The sequence below is a fragment of the Bos javanicus genome, chromosome 23 (genome assembly GCF_032452875.1).
Source record: "Bos javanicus breed banteng chromosome 23, ARS-OSU_banteng_1.0, whole genome shotgun sequence".
Lineage (NCBI taxonomy): Eukaryota > Metazoa > Chordata > Mammalia > Artiodactyla > Bovidae > Bos > Bos javanicus.
The window spans coordinates 49,039,085-49,055,296 of record NC_083890.1 but is presented as its reverse complement, the minus strand read 5'-3'; positions in this window follow the sequence as shown (position 1 = coordinate 49,055,296).

Sequence of the window (16,212 nt, the reverse complement as noted above, 5' to 3'; positions counted from 1 at the left end):
TGGGCTCTGGGAGTTGGTGATCGACAGGGAGGCCTGGCGTGCTGTGGTTCATGGGGTCACCAAGAGTCGGACACGAGATCTCCTGGAGAAGGGAAAGGCTACCCACTCCAGTATTCTGGCCTGGAGAATTCCATGGACTGGATAGTCCACGGGGTCGCAAAGAGTCGGACACGACTGAGCGGCTTTCACTTTCACTGCACAGCGATGCTGCTAGACTGTGACCCCCACCAGCCGTCTGCTTTACACCTGGTCGTGCGTACCCGTCAGTCCTACTCTCCCAGGCCATCCCCCCCTTCCCACCCCTGCGGCCACACGTCCGTTCTCTGCATCTGCGTCTCTACTCCTGCCCCGGAAATAGCTTCATCAGCACCATAGTCTGATTGAATCTTGTAAAGAACATTTCCAAGTACAGGATGACTGCATTTCCTATACAACCTTCTCTTGGGCTCTACTGCTTTAGTTTAGTGACCTTTTAGGTTAGAAAAAAGACTTACTATAGAGTCACTTTAAAGCAGGTGTTCTTAGGGTTTATGAATGAACTAGGATGGGAGAGGAGGACATGCATGATCTCCAGGAAATGGTGGGCATCCTTGTAAGTGCTGGATTCTTACATTTTCTGTAGCAAGAATGACAGCGTCTGTTAGATACTTAAAGCTTGTCATGGCTCTAAAAAAGACCTTACAATTGGGCTGATGACTTAACCACTGAACTGATCACTAGACTGGATTGGCAAAATGCTTTAGATACTGCTGAAAAGTGAAAGTGTTAGTCGCTCAGTTGTCTCTGACTCTTTGCAACCCCTGGACTATACCCCACCAGGCTGCTCTGTCCATGGGATTCTCCAGGCAAGAATACTGGAGTGGGTAGTCATTCACTTCTCCAGGACATCTTCTTGAGCCAGGGACTGAAGCCGGGTCTCCTGCATTGCAGGCGGACTCTTTACTTTCTGAGCCACCTGGGAAGGCCTTAGACACTGGTACCCGCCGACAGTGAGCTGACTGCCTCGTGGCAGAGGAGCAAGATTAGAATTCTGAGGATACCAGTGTTACTGCTACCTCTCGAGTCCCTGTTGGCACTGTAAAACATTATTGTGATGTCCCTGGCTGTTTTACACTAGAAAGTAGAATATATATATATATTTTTAATTATTTATTTGGCTGTGCCGAGCCTCAGATGTGGCACTCGGGATCTTCGATCTTCGTGGCGTGAGAGATCTCTTTTTTTTCTTTTCAGCTGTGGCATGTGAAGTCTTAGTTGCAGCATGTGGGATCCAGTTCCCTGAGCAGGGATCAAGCCCAGGCCCCCTGCCTTGGGAGTGTGGAGTCTTAGCCACGGAACCACCAGGGAAGCCCCAGGAAGTAGAATATATTATTTACAGAAATTCCAGAGAAACGTGGGCCTTACCCTTTTCCCCAGAGATCCAGTTATTCCACACTGACCAGCACAACCACTGCTGGGGACCTATCCATGAGAGTAGATGGGAACTGGCTGTCCGAGGGCCACGCCTGTGGACCAGATGGAGACCTTTAGGGACCCTGCGTGTGCAAAATAGTATAAAGTTTCTTTTCATAAATAATTACAAAATTAAAATCATGCTAAATTGTAAAACAAAAGTAAATACATATACACCAAATTCAAAGCCTTCTATTTTTTTAATCATTTTGAGTGTAAAATTCTGAGTAGATTTATGGAAATAGAACTCTTCGCAGTTAACTGCTGCCCGTGTGCACACACTCTCCGAAGCCCGTGCTTCGTCTGTACCCTGAGTGTCCAGAGCAGCTGCGGACACAGATGGAATTTTATTTTGCTTTCTCAAACAATCAGCATATTCTTTCCTGGGCCAATAGCCACATTTTAAGGTTTCCCAAACTAGGTGAGGTTTGCTGTTGCTATTGTTTGTTTGTTTGTTTTGCTACTGCCAGAAGCTCCTGACCACTTAGGTTAGCAAGCAGTAACCAAATGGCTTGGCTCCCGAAACCTGGACAGGCACCTTGGCTGAACTCTTAAAGCATCGGACTCCCAGTCTGGAACAGCTATGCGCTCATGTCTCCTTTTGTGGTTACAGCTGCCCTAGAAAATAGAGGGGGAAACCCAGTGAGAAGAAACAAGATTTCACTCGGTTCTGCTTCACTAGCTCACCCAGAGCTCCCAGCTTCCAGGGGAGCCCAGCGCCTAGCAGGTGTCCGGAGGAATGAAACACGTGAACCTCCAAACTAACACAGGTTCCGTCAGCAAACACAGCTCAGATCTGAAACCAAACATCTCCTTGGTTACTGGCTGTGTCAGTGTGTGTCCACTGAGAAGCAAAGGCCAGGACAGGATGCCATGTCCCAGATGTTTATCGAGAGAGGCCTCCCCAGAAGTCAGGTGGCATCTTCAGACCACACGGCGGGTCTGCGAATGTGGGAGGGGTGAGGAAGGAGAAGACTTGGGCAGGCAGAGTCCTGGAGGTGGCAGTGGTCCAGGTCAGGGCCCGCCAGGCTGAGGGCGGGGCCTCTGGTTCACTCCTGCAGAGCAGGCTGTGTCTCACGGGAGTGGGTGTGCACAGGACCCTCGGCCTGCTCAGGCTGGCTCAGAGCAGCCCGCACGCAGGGAGAGTGGTCCCCGGGGAACACGAGGGGTCCAGAGGGCAGTGGCCGGGCTATGGGTCACTGAGGCCTCTGCAGCAGATCTGAGTGGCCACCACACTGGTCACTGTCATCCTTGCATGGATGGGTTAATCACTGAATTTGCCTGCTCTTTTTCGTAGAAAGGCTTGTGAGGGAGATATAGCAGCTCACACAGAAGTGTGAGGACTACGTGATCATTCAGTCATCGTGAATATCGTCAGGAACCTGCCAGCCACCTGGGGAAAGGCCCACATCTCCAACCAGAAATGAGAACCAGGAATGGGGTCGCCACGGGCTGTCTCTTTGTTGACCCTGGCTTGGACTCAGTACGTCCTAAATGTCTGAGACAGGAAACCCAGAGAAGGTGAGGAGCTGGGAAGTCGGCCAGGAGCTTGAGCAAAGTGCTGACTCATGCTTGGGATACTATACTCCTCTCTGCTCACATCGGAGGAGGTGATGACGGCTTTGCCCATCACAAGCCTGAGCTCTGCATTTTACAGTTTCCTTGTCTAATCCCTCCTTATTCTTTAGGGCATTAAGTAGAGTCCTATAGGAGATTCTAGTCCTCAAAATGTACGAACTTAGAAGAATGATTTTGTTTACATTTGGGACAGAGTTTTAGAAACGAAGCCGATGCAGTGGTGGCCACAGTAATTAAAGACAGCGAACCCATGAGGTAGATAAAATTTAAGACCAATAGAGGTGGATGCACTTGGCCCAAATACCTTGTCTTACCTGGGCAGTGAGGACTAGAGCTTTGGAGAGTCTGCACTTTGTTTTAATAAGGGAGTTCAATTCCCTGAGATAGATTATGAAAACATGTGCATGTTAATGAACCAAAGGCTTGTTATGCAACGCTTTCAACACAGCACTCCACAGCCGCTCTCATAGATGCAGGAGGTCGGCCAACCATTAAGCTTTCCAAGCGCTCTTATGAACACTATCTGTGATGCCTACGGGAGCCCAGCCCTGCAGTCCTTGGAGGCAGCAACGAGGGTGTGAGATCTGAGGTCTGGGGTCGCTTTTGTGACCCAGACATCTCCGGGGTACATGCGCCACCCCCACTTTGCTCTGCTCTTGGAGATGCTCTTGGTTTGAGACTCAGAAGAATCAGAAGGTCAGCAGAACCATCTCTCTGTCTTTCTCCCTCCCATCTCCACCCCTCTCATCTACCAAGAAATAAAATCTGAATGAATGAACAGGCAGAGGTGAGAATTTAGACCAATCTCAACCTTGCCTTCTAACATCCCTTATGCCCCATCAAACCAAGAACCAAAGGTTTGCCTCTGGCAGTGGAGAGTCCAGCAGAGACGCTCAAAAGGCCTCTCCCAAGCCTCTTCCAGAGCACGTGTTCCTCCCACTCATCGGGGACTGGACTGTCAGTCCTCTAACTGCTGAATGAGACTTCCTTACGTTTGTTTAGGGTGTCAGAGCTTTCAAAGTGAGGCTACGAATATTTTCTTGGCTAAAACTCTAACCGACTTGTAAAGTAGGTGCTACACCTATTTATTATCTCCATTCCCCTAAAGAGGAAAGTGACTGGAGCACAAGGAAACCTATTAACTTGTTCAAAGTCCAACAGGCAGAGCGCCTTTGGGCTGGAATAATGACAGTGCAACTCAAAAGTAAGCACCTGTGAAGTGTTTATTTTGTACTAAATTCTAAGCACTTTACATAGACTATTATTAATCTAATTATTAAAAGAATCCTGTCAGGAAGGTATTCATGAGTTCATTTTGTATCCTGCACAGGAAGTGGCGAGGTACTTTTTGTGTATAGACCATCAAAGAGCATTAGCAGACTGACTTTTTGGAAGAGATAATAGATAGTCTGCTGGCTAAGTCCAGATCCATTAAACTTTAAGTAAGTGATTCAGAACTTTAAAGAACTGTATTTGAGTGGTAAACAAGAAATGGGGGGAATATTAACCTAATTCAGGAACATTCGTTTTCTAGTTTCCTGAGCTATTGCATTCAAGAATAAATATTTGCCTTAATTTTCACTTTTTTCATTTTTTATTAAATCCCTCTCTGTCAAGCTTGACCTAATCTTTAGGTAGAGTCGGGTATGCCATAGTTAGTATTCTGCAGGATCCGCAAAGGCTTAACAATCCTTCTCAAACAATCATTCTATAATTGATACTCCACGATTTAGCACCATGTTTACAGTCCTGGAATGCGGGAGACCTGGGTTTGATCCCTGGGTTGGGAAGATTCCCTGGAGAAGGAAAAGGCTACCACTCCAGTATTCTGGCCTGGAGAGTTCCATGGGCTCTATAGTCCATGGGGTCGCAAAGAGTCAGCCACGACTCAGTGATTTCACTTCCACTTATAGTCTAAATATTGTCTAATTAAAAGAGGAAATAATTTAAAAATGATTCTCATTTGACAGGCTGTTTATTATCCTAAAGACAATCAACCCTGAATATTCATTGGAAGGACTGATGCTGAAGCTGAAGCGCCAATATTTTCGCCACGTGATGTGAAGAGCTGACTCACTGAAAAAAGACCCTGATGCTGGGAAAGACTGAGGGTGGGAGGAGAAGGGGGCAGCAGAGGATGGGATGGTTGGATGGCATCACTGACTCAATGGACATGAGTTTGAGCAAACTCCAGGAGACAGTGGAGGACAGAGAAGACTGGTGTGCTGCAGTTCATGGGGTCACAAGGAGTCGGACATGATTTAGCAACTGAACAACAATAACACCTCTTATTTGCACCTTAGTGTGAATAAATATTTTGAGCATAGGCTTTGACTGGGGAGGCAAGCAGAAAAATAATCTGAGATGGGATGAGAGAGAGGGGGAAACAGGCAGAAAGGAAGCAGGACTCATAGCAAATTGAATCCACACCTTTGACTGAGCCTGTCTTGTTCACCAGGAGCAAATCAACGCACAGTCACCCTTCCAGTCATTTCACCCATCATGCCTCAATTGCCTCCCAGTTTCTCGTCATTCCACCAACATCCGCAGCCCCACAGACTCACACTCATGCACGCACATGAAAAAACACTTGCCCAACTTATCCTCAGGATGTGACTCAGTCACTCAGGGAACTCTGTCTCTAGCATGATTCCTTCTACAATTTAATAAAAGGAAAAAAACAGCAGGCATGATGATAGCGATGAAGCAAAACCCACAAATAATGCAGGGACAATAAAAGAAAAAATAAACCGAGTGAGTAGATGTTTTATCACTAAAACGGTTTACTGGAGTCCCTGCTGGTGTTGGGTACTTAAATGCTTTAGATGTATTTTATTGTAGAATAGTTGTAGACACTTCCTGCAGGGGGTTTGGAAGGATTCTATGACATCAGTATATGACCATGGGACACTTTCCGCAGACAATTTCACATCAGGAAATGGATGAGAAAGAAACGGGAAGTGAGCCAAGTCCGCAGATCAGAGGTACCTAAACACCCATCATTAGTGACTCAGTGTAGAACCGTGTTCCCCACACCCCAGCTGCTAACCGACAGTGCCTCTGACTTCAGCAGGGAAGCGCCTACAGCGTGGGGCTCAGTAGCGTCTGGACGGTCCCTGCAATGGACTAAACGTGAGCCCCTCCAAAATTCAGGTGCTGAAATCCTAACTTCCAGAATGAGGGGGACCTTCAGGGACGGCTATGTCACAAGGGTGAGGGCCTCGCAGATGAGACCCCGGACAGCCTGTTCGCCACTTCTGCCACAACAGAGCAGGTCCTTTCCACCACCGCCCCCACCCTGCCCTGTATTCTGCCTGCCTTTTGTCTGTGGAAAACTTTAGCCAAAGAATAAGTTTAATCAGAGAAATGAAGACATGCAGAAACAAGGAAAATAGTCAAAGGACATTAAATAATAATAATGCAGTCGTTAAGCATCATCAAGAACATTTGGTTCCCCTCTCAAGAGCTAGAGATAATATTCTGAGCCATATCCTGTGAAAGTGAAAGTCATTCAGTCGTGTACAATTTTTTTGCGACCCCTTGGACTGTACAGTCCATGGAATTCTCCAGGCCAGAATGCTGTTGTGGGTAGCCTTTCCCTTCTCCAGTGGTCTTCCCAACCCAGGGATCAAACCAGGTCTCCTGCTCTGCAGGCAGATTCTTTACCAGCTGAGCCACCAGGGAAATCCAAGAATACCAGAGTGGATAGCCTATGCCTTCGCCAGTGGATCTTCCCAACCCAGGAATTGAACTGGGGTCTCCTGCCTTGCAGGTGGATTCTTTACCAACTGAGCTATCATATCCCATGAACTGTCTTATAAATCCCAAAAGCCACACCAGGCAAAGAAGTTAACTTGATGACCAGACTATAACCATGATATAAGCTGTCACAGTTCTGAGAATTGTCCTCAAAGAAATGGAAACAAATGGACCCTAAAACTAAAAATTTACTGTGCCTAAAGCAATCAAGATGACGGAAGTCAGACCACTGATGGCCAGTGTAAAGATGAGTGTCAGAGCCGAGTGTGCTGTTTCCACATGTAGCCCCCTCCTCAACCTATGGAGCTCTCATCCCCTGCCTGTTCACGGAGGAGTTGACTTTGGAGAGATGTCTGCCTTCCCGCTCTCAGTTGCCGGCATCGGAAATAAAGCCAACTTTCCTTTCCGCCAACCTGGTCTGCTTATTGGCTTTGTGGCTGCGAGTGGTCAGACCCCACGCCTTTTGGTAACACTACCATGGGAGGACATGGGAGAAGACAGCCATTAGTGAGCCAAGGAGCAGACCATGACGGCTCCTTGATCTTGGACAAGCCTGCAGAGCTATGAGAAATAAATGTCTGCTGTTTCTGAGCCACCTGGTCTAAGGTACTTTTGGTACAACAGCCTGAACCAACTAAGACAGTCCCTGATGAGCATCTTTCCCCCGGGGGGACACTGCTGGTCACATGACCATACGCTGTAGCTGGATTTCTTTCTAAATAAGACTTTGTTTTAGGCCATAGGATCATCATTTCTGCCAGTGGGGACAGCGGAATATCCTAGGGAGAGATGTTCCAGGGCTTTATCCCCTTCCAAGTGCGACAACTTCAGTGGGCATCTAAAGGCCCCTGGGCGGTAAGCAGCCACACACACGCTTTTCACTCCCCAGATAGAAGCCCCAAAGGCCCCGGGCAACGAAATCACCTCTCGAAGTCTCCCAGGTCTAATATTAAGCAATTCATCAAAATGAAAATGAAAAAAAAATCCTGGTCCCAAAGTAATCAGACTATAGATTTCTTACATTTCGGAGCCTTTCCGGAGGTGGGAGGGACCAGACATAACTTCCTTGCAGTGATGGCTCACCTGTGCATCTTGAAAGCCCCCAAACTGATGGTGAGAGGCACAGTTCCAAAATAAGTTCTAAGTCTTTCCCACACTGGGAATCTGGCCACTCACCCAGGTCAGGGCCCAACAGCCTCTGAATACAGGAGCCAACAGCACAAGGTCATTGTCAGAAACTCGGTCTAGCAGATGGATCCTGCAAGCAACGTGCTTTCTGAAAATTCTGGACGTTCACACACATACTCCAAACACACATACTCTTTCTGGATTTTCACTGCAAGTCAGTGACATCTTCGATGGCACTGGGTAATTGGAAAACGGATTTAAATAGGTCTGGAAGTTTTCCAGCACTGTAGAATTTGCAAACACCGTGCAGAGTCCATAAGCAAACAGAAGCCACAAAGAAACCCTCCCCTCTGGAATTCCTCGGGGATCCAACTGGAAGAGATTTTAGTTTGTTTTGAGATAATGCCAGGAGGCCATGCAAATAAGGACAAAACAGAGAGGAGTAAGGTGGAAGGGACCGTCACTTTCTGGTAGAGAAGAAAGACGAGTGTGATCACCCATGTGTGATGGTGAGTGTGTGCGGCGTGCAGAGCCCTCCGGCGAGGCAGCTTAAAAGAAAAGCTCTAGAGACACGGGGTTGCATCCTGGTGCTGTTGGGCACCTCACCCCAGGAGCTCCGGACTCACCTTCAAAAACATCTGCCTCCAAGGAAGCAGGACATCTGCTCTAAGTCATATCTGATAGTGTGTGTGTGCATGTGTGTGTGTACATGTGTGTGTGAGAGAGCTTGTGTGGGTCTTCCCAGGTGTCTCAGGGGTAAAGAATCTGCCCGCCAATGCAGGAGACACAGGTTCGATCCCTGGGTTGGGAAGATCCCCTGGAGGAGGAAAAGGCAACCCACTCCAGTATTCTTGCCTGGAGAATCCCATGGACCAAGGAGCCTGGTGCATTACAGTCCACGGGGTTGCACAGAGTGTAACACAACTGAGGCGACTTAGCACACACGCATGCACAAGCATGTGTGTGTTTGCGTGCAAGTGTGTACGCTGCACAGATTCTCTTCTACTTTGTGAAGCAGGCAAATACCCCGACTTTAATTCAACTGCCCATTCTCCTGCGTAGCAGGTGTTATCAGCACACACAGCCCTGCACCCTGTGCACACACAGGATAGGCGTGTGCTCCCTCTGGGGTTTACATTCTTAAAAGTGGTGAGCAAAGGCAACCTTCCTTCTCAGTCCCTTTCTGCTTTTTTTTTTAGGTTTTTAAAAATCTTTTACATTGGATTAACAATGTTGTGTTAGTTTCGAGTGTACAGTAATGTGATTCAGTTACACATACACACGCATTATCATTTGTCACATTCTTCTCACATTTAAGTTATTACAGGATGTTGAGCAGAGTTGCCCGCACTATACAGTAAGCCCTTGTTGGTTATCTGTTTCAAGCGTCATGTCCATTTCACTCCCGGTTCTTCAACTATCCCTTTCATCCACTGCCGCTTCAGTGCCTGGCGGTGCCCCAGGAAACTCCTGTCTGCCTCTGCCCACCCAGGATGCTACAGCTCACTCGGAACTCTCCGTGAAGACTCTAGAGGGGTTTTTCAGATACAGTATTTTATTTTAAAACAGTTTTAGATTTACAAAAACATTAAAAAGACAGTATAGAGAATTCCCCTACCCATCAAGCACATATCCAGTCTTCCTCTGTTTGTGACATCTTCCATTAATATGATACAATTGTCAGAATTAACAAACCAGTGCAGATAGCTTCCTATGAACTGAACTCCACACTTTATTGCGGTTCCTCCAGTTTTCACCTAATGTCCTATTTCTGGTCCAGGATCCCACCTAAGCTCTCATGTGAGTTCAGTTTTCATGTCTGTTTAGGCTTCTCTTGGCTGTGACTGTTTCTCTGATGCTCTATTTTTTTTTTTTTAATAACAGTGACAGTTTCGAGGAGCACTGGTCAGGTATTCTGCATCGTGTCCCTCGACTGAGGCTCCTTGGATGTTCATCTCATGAATAGATGGGTTGCAGGTGGGGCAGGAGGACCGCAGAGGCCAAGCACTTTGGTCATCACATCCTGTAAAGGGTTGTTGCTGCTCTTCAGTCTCTCAGTTGTGTCCTGCTCTTTGCGATCCTAAGGACTATAGCCTTCTCGTCTCCTCTGTCCATGGGATTTTCCAGGTAATAAAACTGGAGTGGGTTCCCTTTTCCTTCTCCAGGGGAATCTTCCCTACCCAGGGATGGAACCTGCGTCTCCTGCGTTGGCAGGTGGATTCTTTACCACTAAGCCACCTGGGAAGCCCTTCCTACAAAGGGTACCCACTATCAACATAGCATCACCACTAATGTCGATCCTGACCACCTGAATGAGGTTGTGTCCGTTGGGTTTCTCCATTGTAAAGTGACTCTGTTTCCCTGTCCACCCTGTGCTCTTTGGGAGGAAATTTCTATCTGCAGCCCACGCTAGAAGAGTAGAGAGTTCTACTCCACTTCCCAGAGGACAGAGCATCTGCTCAAATTACTAGGAATTACTCTGTGTCAGAGATGGGTCTATTCTCCTCCATTTATTGATTTATTCAATCATTTATACCAGTAAGGACTTTATTGATATTTGTCATATTTGGGGTGTTAAAGGCTAGAGAAAGAATGATTTGGGTTATTTTCTATATAAACAGAGAGTTGCAGCTTTGACTAGTACAGGGACCAGGAGGATATATAGTGCAAAAACCAATTGCATTTCTCCCCACTAATGGCTGAGATAACAGCTGCCTATGATTTTTAAAGCCCAAAGACACGAGATCTGATCCAAGCAGCTGGTGTAGTGTTCTGAAGTCATTTTGAGGGGTAAAATATATAAAGAGAATTCCAAATGTTAAAGGTTTCAAGCATGGAGAAACTAAAATTTCCCTTTAAGACCAAGAACAAATATGCATTCGCAATTGCCACCAGTATTTCAGTATAGTATTGGTTAATTTTATTGGGGAAGGAAAGGAAATGGCTTTAAAGATTGTAAAGAAAGAGATTAAAAGTGGCTTTGTTTACAGATAATATTACCATCTATCTAGAAAGATAAATTGAATCAACAAACTTCTAATAGAAAAAGATTAAAAGTAAAAAGAGAGTTCAGCAGTTATCTGGATAGAAGATCGATCTAGAAAAATCAATAGTATTTCTCCATTCTGGTAGAGATGGACTCAAAATAAAATTAAAAATGATATTTTTCAAAATAAAAAATATTATAAAGGACCTACGAATTAACTAAATCAAGAATGCATGAGATTTCTACAGAGAAAAAATTAAAACTTTGATGAAGAACATAAAAAATTTATTTGAATAACTGAAGACATGCCATGCTATTAAATGAGCTGGCTTGATATAAAAGTATTGATTTTCCCTACATTGATCTAAAATTCAATGACATTCAATCAAAATAGTTGTCAGATACTTACAAGAAATTCATTAAACTTATCTGGAATTTATAAAGTAGAACCAATGTGTATAAAGAGACAAATCAAGTTTACATAAAAAAAGAAGAGGGAGAACTTGCAGAACTTTCTGCATTCAAATTAAAACATACTGTTAGGTGCAACTATAAGAAATTACCATTTTTGTAGGTCAAAATGATTAAATATTAGAAATTTTATATCATAGTATATAAAAATCATTATGATTAAAAAATACCAGGTGGGTCAGGAACAGACTTGTCTATATCCAGGAACAAAATATTTGATGAGGAGGACAACAAAGTTGATGAAGAAAGGACAACTTAATTCAGCATAAGGTACATAAGGTCAGTTCAGTTCAGTCGCTCAGTCGTGTCCAACTCTTTGCGACCCCATGAATTGCAGCACGCCAGGCCTCCCTGTCCATCACCAACTCCCGGAGTTCACTCAAACTCACGTCCATCGAGTCAGTGATGCCATCCAGCCATCTCATCCTCTGTCATCCCCTTCTCCTCCTGCCCGCAATCCCTCCCAGCATCAGAGTCTTTTCCAATGAGTCAACTCTTCACATGAGGTGGCCAAAGTACTGGAGTTTCAGCTTTAGCATCATTCCTTCCAAAGAAATCCCAGGGCTGATGGCCTTCAGAATGGACTGGTTGGATCTCCTTGCAGTCCAAGGGACTCTCAAGAGTCTTCTCCAACGCCACAGTTCAAAAGCATCAATTCTTTGGCGCTGAGCTTTCTTCACAGTCCAACTCTCACATCCATACATGACCACTGGAAAAACCATAGCCTTGACTAGATGGACCTTTGTTGGCAAAGTAATGTCTCTGCTTTTCAAAATGCTATCTAGGTTGGTCATAACTTTCCTTCCAATGAGTAAGTGTCTTTTAATTTCATGGCTGCAGTCACCATCTGCAGTGATTTTGGAGCCCCCAAAAATAAAGTCTGACACTGTTTCCACTGTTTCCCCATCTATTTGCCATGAAGTGATGGGACTGGATGCCATGATCTTGGTTTTCTGAATGTTGAGCTTTAAGCCAACTTTTTCACTCTCCTCTTTTACTTTCATCAAGAGGCTTTTTAGTTCCTCTTCACTTTCTGCCATAAGGGTGGTGTCATCTGCATATCTGAGGTTATTGATATTTCTCCCAGCAATCTTGATTCCAGCTTGTGCTTCTTCCAGCCCAGCGTTTCTCATGATGTACTCTGCATAGAAGTTAAATAAGCAGGGTGACAATATACAGCCTTGACGTACTCCTTTTCCTATTTGGAACCAGTCTGTTGTTCCATGTCCAGCACATAAGGTACATTCAACATAAGGTACATTCAACATAAGGTACAGAAAATTGTGTGAAGAAAATATGTGGAAAAATTCATCTCATTACATGGAGAAAAAACAATCTTCCCAATAACACTATATAGCAAGGCAGATGAAAGCTTAAACAAGGAAGGTAAAATGCTGAAGTTCATTGAGTAAAAGGTAGAAGAAATAGATTTGTGAACTAAGGCCAGTGAAGGACCAGTTTGAATAAAATAATGTATAGGTTTAAAAAAATTAGAGTATATCAAAATTAAGAGCTTCTGTCTGATGAACACACATTGGACAAATTAATAAATACATGATAGAATCCAAGAACAAACAATGTCTTTCAAAAACACTGCCTAATTTCCAGAATATGAAAGGAAATCTGCCAGTCAAAAAAACAAACAAACCTCCTCAAAAAACCAACAAGAAAAGCTACACCAACAAAAAACTCAAAATGAGCAAAAGATATCAGCAAGGAAGTTTTAACACAGAAAGCTCAAAAAGTTAATAATCATAGGAAGAAATGCTCAAAATAATTTGAAGTTAGAAAAATATTAATTAAGTCAGGCATATAAGACTGCATAAAATAGGAAGTATATATAATGCTTTCTTTTTCTAATTTTTTTGACCTTGTGGCATGTTGGATCCTAGTTCTCCAACCAGGGCTCAAACCTGTGCCCCTGTGTTGGAAGGTGAAGTCTTAGCCACTGGACTGCCAGGGCAGTTCTCACAATGCCAATTTTGATAAAAGATTTTTGGACTACAGAACCCTCATACATTGTTGGTAGGAATGTAATGTAAACCTGTGTAGCCATTCCAGAGAGCAATCTGGCTTTACTTAAGACTGCTTAGTCAAATAAAAAGTACACAAATTCTAATACATTGAGATGCAGCAATTCCATCCCTGGGTATATATGCCCAGACTGATTTTACACAGATTCACAAATGGACATGAGCAAATACGCTACTATAGCTTTATTTAGACAGGGAGGCGCTGTCCACCCTGGGAGAGAATATGAAATAACGTGTAGCCTCATTAGTGGAATAGAACGTAGCAGCAGGAAGAAACATGAAAGGCTCTGGAAAACATCAGACCTATTGCCATGGCTGCTGTTTAATAAGCAAAACCTGAAAACATCAAGCATTCGTGAGGCCGTGAAGAAGCTGCAGTTTCCGGCAGCCGGCAGTGATATAAAATGATACAGCGGCTCTGGGAAACAGGACGATGGTTACTCCAAAATTAAATCTAGAATCACCGTATGATCTGGGAACTCTACTTCCGTATACACATTCAAAAGAATTGAAAACGGGGACTTTAAACAGATATTTATACACCCCTGTTCGCAGCAGCATGAACCACAATAGCCAGAAGCAACCAAAATGTCCATCAGTGGCTGGATGGATGGATGGATAAGCAATTTGTGGTGTATTTTGTTCAATGAAATATTATTCAGTCTTCAAAAAGAGGGAAATTCTGACGCATGGGTGTACCTGGAGGCTATTGTACTAAGTGAAATGAGTCAGTCATAAAAGGATAAACAGTAGGTCCACTTAATGAAGAATTTAGAGTGGTCAGATTCACAGAGACAAATAGTTGGATGGCTGTCACCAGGGTCTGTGGGGAGGGTGGAAAGGGGAGTCTTTCCTCAGTGGGTACAGAGTTTCAGTATTTTGCAAGATGAAAAGAGTTCTGCGAGTGGATGGAGGTGATGTTAGTTGGACAGTGTGGATATACTTAACGCCTTTGAACTATATGCTTACAAGTGGTTAAGATGGTAAATACTGTGCCATGTGTATTTCACTACAATTTTTAAAAAACAGTTGATGAAAAAGTAAGAAATGGAGATTTAGATAGATAACATTTACATGAATTTCACAATACATCCATACAAGGGACTTCATGCAAAATGTAGAGTGGGAAGATCTTGGAGTTGCTCCCTCCAACAAAGCAGCCATCAAACTGGTGAAACCATTTGGAGTCCACAGTTTCAGAACTCTGGAACCCAACTGGAGCCTGTAACCACGAGGGGAGCTCTGGACGAAGGCTGCTGTTCTTGGGTGAGGGAGTACCGTGCATGATCTAGTCACCAGTCCCTAGCTGTCAGCCCCAAGGCTGTGGGGCTACTGCTTGAGAAAGTCTTTGATATTAATATTATATATGTAATATTTGGGAATATGTATAAATATCTCCAAGAAGAGAGCACTTTCTTAAATTCCCCATTAAATAATCATTCACTCCTTGTCAAGGGAGCCGAGAGCAGAGACGCTGGAACTGAGTATGTCAGGACCACTGCCAACTGAAGATTGCTCAGGGAGGAGAAGACCAAATGTAGACAATGTTATGTCCGTGAAGGACTATGTTTTAATTTACTAAAGGGCTATTCAGCTATGCAAGCACACATTTCTGCAGAAAAGGTATACTACCCTTCACCACACCATCTCTCACTTTCAGGGGCTGGAGAAAGGAGGTGATGAGCTAGTCAGTCCTCAAGTCACAAAGTGATGTTGCGAGGGGAGGAGCCAAGTGCCCGCCGAAATTCACCCGGGAGCGGCCCACAGCCCCAGGTCTGGCCACGTGCGTGGGTCTCACTGCTGCCTCCAGGTCTCTGAAGCTTCAGCGTTCACCCCTGCCCTCTCTTGGAGCACCCTGCCTCCTGGCACCACCCGCAGGAACACAATCTCAGCTCTTCCCTCTGCCAGGATGACTTGGCCCATCTGCAGCATATTGATTGAAACTCAAGTGGAAACTTTTGAGTCTTTTTTTTTTTTTTTAAAGAAAGAAAAACATCAGACACAACTGACAAAAACTCAGATGCTGTTCAGTTCTCTGGGTTTGTGCCACGCTGGAGGGAACAACGTGTAGATTCTTCTTCAAAAGCTGTCAGAATATTTGCCTTCGGTTTGCTCTGACTCAGCTCTCTGCAGGAAAGACATGTTGCTACAGCTGATTCATCAATAACCACCTCTGGTTCAAGAGCAGTCACAAGTCACCTTTGAGGCCCCTTGATCCACTTCAAGAAGGGGGTGCTTGTGGTCAGAACGGAACACACTTAACTCCCAGAGTGAGTATACAACTCCCAGAGTGAGTATACCTTGAACCGCCCAGGTTCAAGAGCAGGACAGCTGGATTTATCTTCTTCACTCCTGGGTTCATCCCAAAGGCTTTGAACAGAAATAAGTGTTTTGGGGAAAAGACACTATTTGGAAAATGTCAAATCACCAAGTGTTTATATTATCATGATGAGTCAACAAAAGTTCTTTTAAAAAGAATGTCACCCATACCAGTCCCAAATATTTAGGGATTAAGAAGGCCATGCACATATCCGGGACTGTGTGTATTTCTAAAAACATCTGAGAGGACCCCAGTCTCTCATCCTAGGCTGAACTTTAGGTCCTGTACAAGAGTAAGTGAAGGTAAGACAGAGTTGTAAGCTACCCAAGCACTGAAAGCCTTCCCAACACACAGAGCCCTTAAGCAAAGGGTGGAAATATTATTGGCTGAAAGCATAGAAGGAAATCTCTGATCAATCATTAGCTGATTGCTAGGCAATGGTGTCTTCACAGTACAGGGAACACATACCTCTCAGACTTAGTTAA